The 11,685-nt window shown below is 45.0% G+C and overlaps 1 pseudogene; it reads right to left on the bottom strand.

Moving 5' to 3' along the window:
• Window positions 1-9,293: 9,293 nt before the first annotated feature.
• On the bottom strand, window positions 9,294-9,397 carry LOC114791378 (uncharacterized; annotated as a pseudogene).
• Between the last annotated feature and the right edge of the window lie 2,288 nt (window positions 9,398-11,685).

The following is an 11,685-nucleotide window of genomic DNA, read 5'->3' on the forward strand; positions in this document are numbered from 1 at the left end:
GCCAAATCCCAAAGATTGTTGAACGCAGCGAAAAAGCACAGGAAAAACGTGGATGCCGTTCATGTCGATAGTCCGTGTGGATGAGGCTGAACTAGCAGAGCGGCCCTGTACTCAGATCGGGCCACCACGGTCACTACCGGAACTACTTTTTAACGAGAAAATCAGCAAGCAACATCATTATGATGTAATTGATTATTTTCTCAGTATCATTATAATCAATGATTATGAGATTAAGATGTTGCATTTCAAGATGTCCGTTGTCCTTTTTTGGGTGTTGGTTTATTTTACTAGCTCAGAAGTCAGTGCTACTCCTACAAATACAATTTTTAATAATGATGATAGCTCAGTTTATAGAGCCCTTTTAAGGTTCTCAATGATGCGTTATATACTGTAAATATCCATGGGTGGATCAAAATGTATTTCATGAGATACGCTGCACAAAGACCCAGCAAAACTCTCTGAGTGAAGACACCTGAAGAGAAACCAAGACTCACAAAGGGGAATTTATCTCCATTAGTTCACCTCCTGTTCCCAGACCCATGGTCAGCATAACAACCTGATAAGTCCAGAATTTTACAAATGGTTGGAAATCAACACACACACAGCTTGTCAGGACATGACTTGACAGCAGAGACGATACACACACACATGAAATGAAACACACAGAGGTCTGTACCATCCCATCCCGGCCCAACACACTCTCACCACAGCGGCCAGACCACCGCGCTCCTACAGGCTGGGGCCAAGGCCAGGGTACACACACACACACACACACACACACACATCGAGAGAATGTCGGCAGGTCAGGCCTGGAGTGATGCAGAGGAGGAAAGAAAGAAAAAAGAAAGAGGAAAGCACCTGGAGGCTGAGTCAGGGCCGAACCAGCTGCAACAACACACACACTCACACACACACACACACACACACACTCACACTGTGCATGCTACATTATTTCTTGGCTGTGATTTTATAGGGCACTGACAGTATGTAGAGTACATGCAGACACACACATCCTCAGACGCGGTACTTCCATACATGCTAAAATATTTCACGTACATATAAAAATAGACTCACATATAGACTTGCAGCCACACACCCACACACTGTCTGCACTAACATGGTATAGATATACAAAACACTCACATACACTCACACACACACATGCACACACACACACACACACAGGCCTTCAGGCCAATGGGTGGAAGCCGCCACAGGAATGATGGCTGATTAAATGACACTCAGTGCGGGTGTAAGTGTGTGTGAGAGAAGAAGGGCATGAGACCATGCATGTGTGTGGTCTTATGATGTGTGCTGGTGGCTCTGTGTGTGTAATGTGTCTGTCTGGCAGTGTTTTTAATGCTATGAGAGTGTGTAGAAAAGTATGTGTGTGTGTGTGTGTGTGTACTCAGTGTGTACATGTGCCAGGAAGCGGTTGATTGGCAGCTCAGTACGTGGTTCGCTGATGTTGAGATAGGTGGGGACTGTCTCAGAGGCCGGGAGGGGACCTGTCACCACCGCAGAACCCCATGAAGGCTGGGCAGGGTAACCAACATGCACCCCCTGCCCCACTTCTCCTCCATAAGAGAGCAGGCCGCCGGGTGGAACTGTGGGAGAGGCGAGGTGGCCGCTGCGTAACTGGAAAGGTGGTGACAGGAGTCGGGCAGGGCGGTGACAGGAGTCGGCAGAGGCGGTCTGAGTGAAGCTGGTCAGGGACACCTGCTGGTGCTGTGTGAGTTGAGATGCATGTACCATGGGTCCTGACGCAGTTATTTTTTAACACACTGTATGAATCCATGTACTGGCTGTCAATTGAATAAAAATTTGGGACGAAATGTCAACTAACCTTTTACGACATGATGAAGTGTAAATGCTGGTCATGTGACGCTACCTATTACAAAATATATAATGTAATATTGTTGACGGAAAACTAAAACTAGAGAAAATGTCTCTTCATTTTCGTTGATGAAAACGAGACGAGACGTTTTTTCCTCTCATTTAATTGCGTTATTAATATTATGCAGTATTTCTGTTTCCTGTGTCTCCCATCCAGTCACACAGATGTTCCTGTTTGTGCATTATTTATATTTCAGCATACTTGTGGTCGATTATAGATATTTGGTGGCCTGTTTATCAGATGGCTGGAAGATAAAGATGAAGGTTCCTGTGGACTCATTTCTTTTACAGTGAAGTGGAAAAGAAAACAGAATGTGTGTCTAAAATAACGGGGCGAAATGCGGCCACTGGAATGGATGTCGTATATTCTTGAGTCTATGTAACAATAATATAATAATAACATAACCTTGTTTTAATAATGAAATGAATTTAATTAAAAAAATATAAAAAAAAATTCTGTTCTACTAGGCACTTGTACTCTATTTACTAAGACTAGTCAAAAAGTACACAAACTGCCAAAAACAACTAAAGTAATAAACAAATTAATTGTGAGTCATTTTTAAATGCAAAACCTGGCATAATATATAATACTGTCACTCTGGTTTGACATGGCGAGGCAGTAGATCTGGAACAATGGCTAGACATGTCGAGGAAGAAGGACGCATACACACGTTGTCACGAAACAGGGGTTTAATATATGGTGAACAGGACAGGGAAGACATCCAGTAACAATGAACAGGCACAAACAGGGCAGCTTTATACAATCAGACAAAGGTGAAGACAATCGGGAAACATAATAACACAGGACCAACATGAAACTCCGGTCCGAACTCCGGACCCGGAGTCGCCATATACATTTACATTTATGGCATTTATCAGACGCCCTTATCCAGAGCGACTTACAATCAGTAGTTACAGGGACAGTCCCCCTGGAGCAACTTAGGGTTAAATTTCACAAGCCTAATTTGCATGTACAGTATGTATACATGTGCGTATGCATTAGTGTGCAGGTTTAATGTTTGCATGTGTGTGTATGTGTCTGCGGAGAGCCTGTTGACGAGGCTTTTGGAGACGGGTGGTTGTGTTTATTTGCCGCAGGACTGCAGACTCAGCTCCCCCAGGAGCAGAAGGGGCGGATCAGGGCATGCAGAATTCCCAGGGAGAGGTGACAGCTCAGGTTGAGAAAGTGATCGCTTCGTTAACAATTCACCCTTTCCCCCTACTTCGGCTCCCCCTACTTCGCTGAGTGTGACGAACTTTCACACCACAGTTATGAATACAAGTCACACTTTAAGGCCCGTTCATTAACACCATCATTTAGTGACATGCTAACAGAGGAGGGTTACCCACATCGGGGTGTTACCTAGTGGGTAACACACCTGGCTATGAACCGGCTTAACACCGAGTGACCCAAGGGCGATTGACCCTGTCACTACTGATTCTGCATAAGGGCGTCATATGACTTTTAGCATCTGGAAAAATGATGAGACAGGCAGGGATGACACCTGTTGTGAGACATGGGCCTGACTGACATTTGCGAGACATTGGAAGCGCCATAGTCCAAGAAGCAATTAATTTTTACAATTCAGAAGGATACAACCGATCTCAAATTAACTCTTTTCAGAGGTAAGTGCTGTTTAAAATTTTAGTGTGAAGGTAAATAATCAAAGACATGGAGCTTGTAACAAGAGAATAATATATTATTCAGGGTGGTAGTAGCCTAGTGGGTAACACACTCGCCTATGAACCAGAAGACCCGGGTTAAAATCCCACTTACTACCATTGTGTCCCTGAGCAGGACACTTAACCCTAAGTTGCTCCAGGGGGACTGTCCCTGTACATACTGATTATAAGTCGCTCTGGATAAGGGTGTCTGATAAATGCTGTAAATGTAAATGTAAATGTATATTTTATATTTCCCATAATGTGTGTTGGAAAATCCACAACAAAGTGCATTACATTGTAAACATACACCTGTCTGAAAATGTAACGGTCGAGAAATCCTTAGGAAGTTCTGAGAAGAGAGATGGAGGGACTAGGGTGGGACCAGGAATATATTTGGGGGTAGGTGATGATTTCGACGGCCCCAAACTGCATTCCTGAACTGCGAGGGTCCTGACTGGGAACTAGATTTCTCACCACAGGCAGCGGCTTACAACCCTCCCTCTTTCACTCTTGTGAGTGAGAGTTCATTTTTCATTTTGTCCCTTTTGTTTTTTATCCTTCCCATTCCTTGTGTTCTTGTTTGTCCACACATAACCCCTTCTAAATATCCTTTTAAGCCAGTAATAAACCGACAAAATATGCGTTACCACATACCAAACAGGCCTCAATTTCCATTTCAAGGAAAAGATATGTGGCAGAAAAAACGGAATTAACAGGAGACATTTACGCGTAGATCTGTCTTAGTTTAAATGCCATGTTCGATTCATGCCATAACCGCAAAATTTTTGATCTGAAAAATTTCCTTATGACCCAATACTAAAGTGAACTTGCTTTTTGGTCAAGAAACGGTTCGCATCATTAACAAATGTCTTTGCTGAGTTGCAATGTTTTGCATCAGATGTGGAGCTCCAAAATATGCTGACTAATCATCATTCATAGAAGACCAGAGCTCTTTCTCATCATGTCACATATGCATGCAGACTGTCAAACCAGTCTCATGTTGATGAGGTCACCGCTTCCCGACAGGCTCAAGAAGATTGAATGAGATCTATAAGATCTATTTTTTTATCTGCATTTTGTGCAGGAACTGTGACTTGACTGTAACTGTGAATTTACACTCCACTGCGTTGCAGTGGGACATAGATTTGCGTTTGTGGAGGAAAAATAACGATTCTCACCAACACCTTTGCATTCTCCTGTAATTGCGTTCGCTCGTATCGCTGACATTCCTGTTCATCGGCGCTGAATTCACTTCAACCCTTGACACCCAGGAGACACTCAGGGTTAAGTGTCTTGCTCAGGGACACAATGTTAGTAAGTGGCTTCTGGTTCATAGGCGAATGTGTTACACACTAGGCTACTACCACTCCACTATCCACGACCAACCACAGACCAAACTGATGGGACCTTTAATGCTGCTTCTGATAGGGAGGTGTAATAACACACTGTGCATCACAGTTTGTTGTGTCACATGCTCACCACCGAAAGCTCCTACAATGGTCATGTGAGCTTCAGAATTGAACCACGGATCAATGGAAGGTGATGGTCTGAATTTTCATCCATGCACACTGTTTTCTAGGAGATTTCTAGGACAGTAAAGTTTGTGGAAATGTCCTAGACCTGTACAAAAAAAGATTATCTACAGAATTAAGCGAAAGTGATTGCTTTTGTCATTGTGACACAGCACAGCACCCATTTCACGGTGTCACCCTTGGTGAGCAGTGGGCAGCCATGAAAGGTGCCCAGGGAACATGGCTGCCCTCTGCTCACCAAGGGTAAATGTTAAAAGCAGAGGACACCTTTCGTTGTGTCACTGTGTGCTGTGCTGTGTTTCACTTCACTTTCCCTTTTTTTTTTTTACTTGGTTTCGAGTAAATTACAAAATTAATTATATTTCAGTATATTAGTCATTTAAGTGAAAATTGCACAGCCCTGTAGTGTCTTCCAGAGGGCAAGGGGGAGAAAAGTAGGTATCAGCCTTTAATGCATCCTTCTGGAGTCTATGTTATGGGGTCAGAGTTGTATGAGCTGGAAACACGACCTCCCGGAAGCTTCCTAACTTTTGCTGTTTAGTCTGCAGCTGCCAAGGCAGAGCAGGAAGAAGAACGCCGTGTTCTCCATCGCTTCATCCTTCGTGCTTGTAATGCGCTTGTAATGATGGGTGTGTTTCAGCTGTGAATGCTGATGTGACGCAACCCTCTGGGGGACAGGACAGGAGACACGCGAGATGGTGCAGGTGTGTGTTTTCCTCGATTTCCCCCTAAACCCCCTCCAGATGTGTATCCCACAATCACAGAGGATTGTCACACTCTGACAAAGCGGCAGACGGTAACAGCCACACTTGATTACAATTCAGGTTTCATGAACGTGCCAAATCACGATTTTACATCTAAATGTACAGTTCAAGCCGGAGCTGAATACAGAGCGATACGCGAAGCATGGAGCTTGTTCACTAGATAAAAGGTGGAATACGTCCACTGGCTTTACGGAACTAGAAGAAGATAATTCAGAATGGCCGAGGTGTCTATGGCGCCAAAAGTGGGTTCTGTTTTATGGGTGGTAGTAACCTAGTGGGGAACACACTTGCCTATGAAGACCCAGGTTCAAATCCTATCCTTGTGTCCCTGAGCAAGACACTTAACCCTGAGTGTCTCCGGGGTGGGACGGTCCCTGTAACTACTGATTGTAATTCGCTCTGGATAAGGGCGTCTGGTAAATGCTGTAAATGTAAATAATGGAGATGTACTAACCCAGGTTTAAATTCTTCCCACATCCACAAGCCTGCCTTTTGAAATGGTGCAAACAATGAAATGTGTCTTCTGCTTTTAACCATCACCCTCGGTGAGCAGTGGGCAGCCATGACAGGCGCCCGGGGAGCAGTGTGTGGGGACGGTGCTTTGCTCAGTGGCACCTCAGTGGCAGTTCGGGATTCGAACCGGCAACCGTCTAATTACGGGTCCATTTCCTTACCCACTAGGCCACCACTGCCCCACAACGCTGAGTAGTGGAGGGCCGTCAGCACATTATATTTTGTTTTGTAGCCCTGGTCCCTATTTGAAGAATTGCAATTATGATTTTGTGCTGCCAAATTATGGCCGGCCTGCCAGTAAAATCTTACGGTTTCCCTCGACTTCCCCTCATAAACCAGCAAACAGCGGGTTTTCGTGTCCTGACTGAGCTACAGAGCGTCAGTACTTGTTTTGTTCCAAGCATATGCATGGTGTCTCAAGAAGTTTACTTCAGCCCTTATCTCATCTCCACTGAGTGCGACAAAATCTTCTGGGAATTTCCCCAAGTTTGGTACAAAGCTCCCCTTGAGCATTTCAGGTTAGGTGAACTATATGAGCGATGACGTGGAAATGACAGCATTCAGATTTGCTTACACACATTTTACAAAACCTTTTGTAAATCAGACCCTTCGCCTCACAGGTGACTCGTGCCATGCAGGAAAGACCTTAAAGGAACATCTCAGCATTTTGCTGTAGTGATGTGAATATCCAGGAAGGCAGTGGACCATCACAGTCCTCACATCCAATTCAGCAGTGTGTGAGGCAGCAGTGTGTGGGGACGGTGCTTTGCTCAGTTATACCTCAGTGGCACCTACACCTTAACCCTGTAAGACCCAAATGTAGAAAAAAGTGAGCAAAATTTTTTTTGACCTCTCAGATATTGTTTTAGTAGGCCTCTGATGTAGGAATTAAAGATTTTTCACATTTTTTATTTTCTAATAAGTTTTTAGGGAAATGCTGTAATATTGCAACGTTGGGCCTAGTTGTGAGCAGAATTTCTGTATTTGTACTCACTTTGCCTGAACTGGTATACAGAGCATTTAAGCATTCATTTGCAGGGATCGGGATTTGAACTGGCAACCTTCTGATTACGGGACCGCTTCCTTAACCACTAGGTCAACACTGCCACCACAAAGACGTCGTGACAGGCATGCATAAAAAAAAGTGTCACTGTAGTGTTTTTAGCCAATGACAAAGTTTGCATTGTGTGAATGAGATAATGTGCAAAAAAAGGCTCTGTTTTAGTCTAAACGCATTCCTCAAAAAACTTACTATATAGTTGCATTCTGTTTTTTTTTTTTTTTTTGCATCATTCTGTAAATTACAGGCTGGAGCTGTTTTGAACTCTCATATAAGCAACAAAAATAAATTGAATTTCAGCCATGTTTGTCCTGCAGTGTGAACATAGTCAAGGCGGCCACGTCCAAGCCTGGGTTCTTTCTGCGCGGATCCGGCATTGAGCACGTCGGTTGCCGATGGAATGAAATTCAACTCTGACTTTGACCGCAGGTGAAGCGAAGCTCGTCCAGGAGGCCATTTTCAGCTCCATCATACACAGCACACTCCTGCGCTTTACGGTGTGTGTGTATGTGTGTGTGCCGGCAATGCCTCAGTACATGTGCGAAAATGTGTGATGTAGATCTTTTATGTGTGTGAAGGCGCATTAAACTTTCCAACCAGATGTTCACGATCAAAAATGTATGTAGAAATCATTTTGGTGAAAAAAAAGAGTGTGAGAATGTGACAGCGCAGCAGATCTCTCGGTCAGCTCGAGGACGCTCCCACGTGCTTCTCATCAGCGGAGACGTGTGTGCACGTGAAAACATTCCTCGCCGTACCCGAGACCCACACCATATGAGCTTCCCACTAAACACACACACACACAGACACTGTAATTCTCCCCTTTGCCGTTGCTTTTGCAGTTCTTGGCACAAAAGTGCACAGGTGTGTGTTCTATTTACGTGAGCAAAAACACACACATCCTACGTGGCACAGGCCCAGATTCGGAAGTTGAGGATGCACTCTTTCCATATAGTCTCTGTCAGACCTCACACACACACACAATGCTGGTGTATTAGCAGCTGTAATTCATCACTATTCGTGTTAACTGAAGGTGTATTTCTTGAGATGTCAGGGTCCCATGGGTAAGGGGTTTGCGTTTTCCCCTCCACCTGCAGTAAAATGTTCCTCCCCTCTGAGTGCTGTAAATGTCTCAAATTTCTATCCCATTCATTTCCACCTCATTCTCATGCATGGCAGCGCAAGATATGCAGGAATGTCTGTAGAGTTGTTTTTCTGTGGATGCTGCATAGTCTTGTGTATGAATATCCTTTTTTTTTGTCATTTGTCCCTGTTTTAAAGAGGAACTTTAAAACTTTCTGTAATAAGTGTCTGGGCTTTGTAAGATACATCTAACAGCCACACATCTGGCATGACCAGTTCACAACAGCGACTCCCTGTTGTCACCTTTTCTACTTTTGTGTTGCACTTCTTGGTTTGAGTCAGGGATCGTGTTTGTGTTTTTTCTTGCTGTTCTTTGTATCGCTGCCTGGAGTTAAATAGCAAACAGAGACGACCGTTTGATTGGTTAATGGCTGCAGCGATTAACATGTTTCAGCAGGTAACAGGCCAGGGAACACATCCTGTGGGTGTTGTGTTTCAGTAGGGTCACATTATTGACCTGAATCATTGGGCATTGGTGGCCTAGCAGGTAAGGAAAGAAGAGTCAAGAGAAGCGATTGTCATTGTGAAACAAAGCAGCACACGGTGGCACAACGAAATGTGTCCTCTGCTTTTAACATCACCCTTGGTGAGCAGTTGGCAGCCGTGGCAGGCGCCCGGGGAGCAGTAACAGTCCTTAGCTCAGTGGCACCTTGGCGGATCGGGATTAAAACCGGCAACCTTCTGATTTCCGGTCCATTTCCTAATCTGCTAGGTCACCACTGCCTCGAAACTGAGCCCATATTGTGAGCTCGTTGATGCCTCTCTCCATGAAAATCTTTAGTAAAAGGTGAAAGATTTGTACGTGATGAAGACAAGTCCAAGAGACCGTAATCGGACCTGTATTCGGAAGGTTGCCGGACCACCAAGGTGCCGTCCCCACAGACTGCTCCCCGGGCACCTTTCATGGCTGCCCACTGTTCACTAAGATGATGGATTAATTGCAGAGTGTTTCACAATGACAAGCACTTCACTTTCAGGCAAATAAAAAAACTGAGGGGGCAATGAAATGGAAAATACTGGGTTAAGAACCGTCAAACATATTGTCATAAGCTGGAAAAAGGACCCAGTGGAGAACCATCATGAACTAAACTAAAAGACCATGATCAGAAATCACTTAAACGCTGGGCGTGGTCGACAGGTGGAGACAATGTTAGGATGTGGCGTTGCTTGAAGTGGGATTGGTCACAGTTAACCCCACTAAGGTCTGTTGCTTCCGAAGATAGAAATTCATTACAAAATCTAATCAGAAGGTTGCCGGTTCGAATCCCGATCCGCCGAGGTGCCACTGAGCAAAGCACCGTCCCCACACACTGCTCCCCGGGCGCCTGTCATGGTGTCTACTGCTCACCAAGGGTAATTGTTAATGACAGAGGACACATTTCATTGTGTCACCGTGTGCTGTGCTGCAGTGTATCACAATGACAATCACTTTCATGTGAGTCCACAAAACAAGCCTACAGGAGTAAACAAACGTCCATTTTCATGTACAGCGGTGAAGGAACTCGGTGTTGGTGCTCTGAGTCTTCTGGAGAGTAGACGTCAGGGGCCGGGAGTTTATTAGCGCGAGACGCTGATACTCCCCTGGCTGACATGCGAGTGCATGCAAAAGAAAAACAAACTCATTAAGAGGGAGGACTTAAAAGAGGAAGAAAAAAAAAAAGCGATTTCCCAGAATGCCTTTGTCAAAACAGCGGTGGCCGGCAGCTGACCTGAGTGCATGGAGTGCAGTGGACAAGGAGAGGGTGTGTAGGTGTGTGATGTGTGGAAACAAACTGGCGGCAAAAACAACTCTTCGGGAGAGCATGAAGGAATGTGGGGACTTTTCCCTCCATCGGTCTAGTTGTCTTGTTGTGGTTCCTTCACATAACACAGATAGCAACATCAGTGAACGTACCTTCGTCTTTCTCTGGGGGACCCGTAGCAGACGGAGAGGTCAGAGGGCAGCATCCCATGTACAGGACTGAAAAATTAGCAGCAATACGCAAATATTATTTTCCATCCATTTACAGAAAAAGTGCCAGTGTGAAATTAGCATTAACATTTATGGGCCTAGCGGTTAAGGAAGCGGCCCCGTAATCAGAAGGTTGCCGGTTCGAATCCCAATCCGCCAAGTTGCCACTGAGGTGCCACCAAGCAAAGCGCCGTCCTCACACACTGCTCACCGTCGCCTGTCATGGCCTCCCACTGCTCACTCAGGGTGATGGGTTAAATGCAGAGGACAAATTTCACTGTGTGCACCATGTGCTGTATCACATGTGACAATCACTTCACTTTACTTTACTTTATATTGTCCCAGACCAGATCAGAGTCCAGTCTGTAAAACTGTTGAATCACATTGACTCCGCCTCTCCCAAGGTAGGAAGACCATGGGTGGTACACAGATACCAGACAGGTGATCCATATCAGCCCCACCTTAATAAGAACCCGAGAACCCATATGAGGAGTAAGACTCGGATCAGCATGGTCCTCACAGATGTTTCTCTCTTCACACAAAAGATGACAAGTGTGGAGATTCCTTATTTTAAATTTGCTTCACCAACGGTGGTAATACATTTTCCGGGGTGACCCACAAAATAGGGGTCAAATTAAAGCGTTCCAGAGTTGCAATTGTGCAAGTAATCTTGCACTTTACTTGAACTGTAGTCACAAGACCCTTCCTGAGGGTCATAAGAAGCATAAAGAGATATAAGGGCAGCGAGGAAGAACCTTTCCGTAAGTTCACATCTTTCTTCACCATCCCAGCCAGTATGTGGAGGACTGATGGGGAAGGGTTGGGTAACAGAACATTCACCCCTTGGGTTACATAGCAACGCTTAATAAACGGCGTTATGAAGGATCAGTGGGTGTAACCCAAATGGCCACCACAGGTCTAGCACCCCTGCTGGCTGGCTGCGTTAAAACTTTAATCTCCATCCTCCTTCGCGCTTTTTAATCACAAAATAGTCCATGGATGAGAAGCCTTCAGTGGAAGGCAGTGGAGCCACAGTGTCTGTTTCTTTTTTCTCCAACTCTCTCCACCAAGCATGCCATGATAGCCAGAGCTTTTCATCATGTCTCGTGCTAAGTTCGTCCAGCAGCAGAAGCTCCACAAGGGGAGAGATGGTGTTTGTGG

This window comes from Denticeps clupeoides, chromosome 5, assembly GCF_900700375.1.
Source record: "Denticeps clupeoides chromosome 5, fDenClu1.1, whole genome shotgun sequence".
NCBI lineage: Eukaryota > Metazoa > Chordata > Actinopteri > Clupeiformes > Denticipitidae > Denticeps > Denticeps clupeoides.